Here is a 4,967-nt window from a genome sequence, read left to right as displayed (position 1 = left end):
ATGGTGATATAACATCCATGGTGACATAACATCCATAGTGACATGACATCCATGGTGATATAACATCCATGGTGATACAACATCCATGGTGACATAACATCCATGGTGACATAACATCCATGGTGATATAACATCCATGGTGACATAACATCCATGGTGATACAACATCCATGGTGACATAACATCCATGGTGACATAAAATCCATGGTGACATAACATCCATGGTGACATAACATCCATGGTGATATAACATCCATGGTGATATGACATCCATAGTGACGTAACATCCATTGTGATATAACATCCATGGTGATATAACATCCATGGTGATATAACATCCATGGTGATATAACATCCATGGTGACATAACATCCATGGTGACATAACATTCATGGTGATATAACATCCATGGTGACATAACATCCATGGTGATATAACATCCATGGTGATATAACATCCATGGTGACATAACATCCATGGTGATATAACATCCATGGTGACATAACATCCATGGTGATATAGCATCCATGGTGACATAACATCCATGGTGACATAACATCCATGGTGACATAACATCCACGGTGATATAACATCCATGGTGACATAATATCCATACTGATATAACATCCATGGTGATATAACATCCATGGTGACATAACAGCAATGGTGATATAACATCCATGGTGACATAACATCCATGGTGATATAACATCTATGGTGATATAACATCCATGGCGACATAACGTCCATGGTGATATAACATCCATGGTGACATAACATCCATGGTGATATAACATCCATGGTCGTATAACATCCACGGTGACATAACATCTATGGTGACATAAACATCCATTGTGATATAACATCCATGGTGATATAACATCCACGGTGACATAACATCTATGGTGACATAACATCCATGGTGACATAACATCTATGGTGATATAACATCCATTGTGATATAACATCCATTGTGACATAACATCCATGGTGACATAACATCTATGGTGACATAACATCCATGGTGACATAACATCCATGGGGATACAACATCCATGGTGACATAACATCCATGGTGGCATAACATCCATGGTGACATAACATCCATGGGGATAAAACATCCATGGTGACATAACATCCATGGTGACATAACATCCATGGTGACATAACATCCATGGTGATATAACATCCATGGTGACTTAACATCCATGGTGATATAACATCCATGGTGACATAACATCCATGGTGACATAACATCCATGGTGATATAACATCCATGGTGACATAACATCCATGGTGACATAACATCTATGGTGATATAACAACCATGGTGACATAACATCCATGGTGATATAACATCCATGGTGATATAACATCCATGGTGACAACATCCATGGTGATATAACATCCATGGTGACATAACATCCATGGTGATATAACATCCATGGTGACATAACATCCATGGTGATATAACATCCATTGTGATATAACATCCATGGTGACATAACATCCATGGTGATATAACATCCATGGTGACATAACATCCATGGTGATAAAACATCCATGGTGATATAACATCCACGGTGACATAACATCTATGATGACATAACATCCATGGTGACATAACATCCGTTGTGATATAACATCCATTGTGACATAACATCCATGGTGACATAACATCTATGGTGACATAACATCCATGGTGACATAACATCCATGGGGATACAACATCCATGGAGATATAACATCCATGGTGGCATAACATCCATGGCGACATAACATCCATGGGGATACAACATCCATGGTGACATAACATCCATGGTGGCATAACATCCATGGTGATATAACATCCATGGCGATATAACATCCATTGTGACATAACATCCATGGTGATATAACATCCATTGTGACATAACATCCATGGTGATATAACATCCATGGTGACATAACATCTATGTGACATAACATTCATGGTGACATAACATCCATGGTGACATAACATCCATGGTGATATAACATCCATGGTGACATAACATCCATGGTGACATAACATCCATGGTGATATAACATCCATGGTGACATAACATCCATGGTGATATAACATCCATGGTGATATAACATCCATGGTGACATAACATCCATGGTGATATTATAACATCCATGGTGACATAACATCCATGGTGATATAACATCCATGGTGACATAACATCCATGGTGATATAACATCCATAGTGACATAACATCCATGGTGATATAACATCCATGGTGACATAACATACATGGTGATATAACATCCATTGTGATATAACATCCATGGTGACATAACATCCATGGTGATATAACATCCATGGTGACATAACATCCATGGTGATATAACATCCATGGTGATATAACATCCATGGAGACATAACATCCATGGTGATAAAACATCCATGGTGACATAACATCCATGGTGATAAAACATCCATGGTGATATAACGTCCACAGTGACATAACATCTATGATGACATAACATCCATGGTGACATAACATTAATTGTGATATAACATCCATTGTGACATAACATCCCTGGTGACATAACATCTATGGTGACATAACATCCATGGTGACATAACATCCATTGGGATACAACATCCATGGTGATATAACATCCATGGTGGCATAACATCCATGGCGACATAACATCCATGGGGATACAACATCCATGGTGACATAACATCCATGGTGACATAACATCCATGGTGATATAACATCCATGGCGATATAACATCCATTGTGACATAACATCCATGGTGACATAACATCTATGGTGACATAACATCCATGGGGATACAACATCCATGGTGACATATCATCCATGGTGACATAATATCCATGGTGACATAACATCCATGGTGATATAACATCCATGGTGACATAACATCCATGGTGACATAACATCCATGGTGACATAACATCCATGGGGATACAACATCCATGGTGACATAACATCCATGGTGACATAACATCCATGGTGATATAACATCCATGGTGATATAACATCCATTGTGACATAACATCCATGGTGACATAACATCCATGGTGACATAACATCTATGGTGACATAACATCCATGGTGATATAACATCCATTGTGACATAACATCTATGGTGACATAACATCCATGGTGATATAACATCCATGGTGATATAACATCCATTGTGACATAACATCCATGGTGACATAACATCTATGGTGACATAACATCTATGGTGACATAACATTCATGGTGACATAACATCCATGGTGATATAACATCCATTGTGACATAACATCTATGGTGACATAACAACAATGGTGACATAACATCCATGGTGATATAACATCCATTGTGATATAACATCCATGGTGACATAACATCCATGGTGATATAACATCCATGGTGACATAACATCCATGGTGATATAACATCCATGGTGATATAACATCCATTGTGACATAACATCCATGGTGACATAACATCCATGGTGACATAACATCTATGGTGACATAACATCCATGGTGATATAACATCCATTGTGACATAACATCTATGGTGACATAACATCCATGGTGATATAACATCCATGGTGATATAACATCCATTGTGACATAACATCCATGGTGACATAACATCTATGGTGACATAACATCTATGGTGACATAACATTCATGGTGACATAACGTCCATGGTGATATAACATCCATTGTGACATAACATCTATGGTGACATAACAACAATGGTGACATAACATCCATGGTGATATAACATCCATGGTGATATAACATCCATGGTGACATAACATCCATGGTGACATAACATCCATGGTGATATAACATCCATGGTGACATAACATCCATAGTGACATAACATCCATGGTGATATAACATCCATGGTGATACAACATCCATTTTGACATAACATCCATGGTGACATAACATCCATGGTGATATAACATCCATGGTGACATAACATCCATGGTGATACAACATCCATGGTGACATAACATCCATGGTGACATAACATCCATGGTGATATAACATCCATGGTGATATAACATCCATAGTGACATAACATCCATGGTGATATAACATCCATGGTGCTATAACATCCATGGTGATATAACATCCATGGTGATATAACATCCATGGTGACATAACATCCATGGTGACATAACATTCATGGTGATATAACATCCATGGTGACATAACATCCATGGTGATATAACATCCATGGTGATATAACATCCATGGTGACATAACATCCATGGTGACATAACATTCATGGTGATATAACATCCATGGTGACATAACATCCATGGTGATATAACACCCATGGTGATATAACATCCATGGTGACATAACATCCATGGTGATATAACATCCATGGTGACATAACATCCATGGTGATATAGCATCCATGGTGACATAACATCCATGGTGACATAACATCCATGGTGACATAACATCCACGGTGATATAACATCCATGGTGACATAATATCCATGGTGATATAATATCCATGGTGATATAACATCCATGGTGACATAACAGCAATGGTGATATAACATCCATGGTGACATAACATCCATGGTGATATAACATCTATGGTGATATAACATCCATGGCGACATAACATCCATGGTGATATAACATCCATGGTGACATAACATCCATGGTGATATAACATCCATGGTCGTATAACATCCACGGTGACATAACATCTATGGTGACATAAACATCCATTGTGATATAACATCCATGGTGATATAACATCCACGGTGACATAACATCTATGGTGACATAACATCCATGGTGACATAACATCTATGGTGATATAACATCCATTGTGATATAACATCCATTGTGACATAACATCCATTGTGACATAACATCTATGGTGACATAACATCCATGGTGACATAACATCCATGGGGATACAACATCCA

This window comes from Cherax quadricarinatus, unplaced genomic scaffold, assembly GCF_038502225.1.
Source record: "Cherax quadricarinatus isolate ZL_2023a unplaced genomic scaffold, ASM3850222v1 Contig18, whole genome shotgun sequence".
Taxonomy (NCBI): Eukaryota; Metazoa; Arthropoda; class Malacostraca; order Decapoda; family Parastacidae; genus Cherax; species Cherax quadricarinatus.
Note: the sequence above shows the minus strand (reverse complement) of the source record.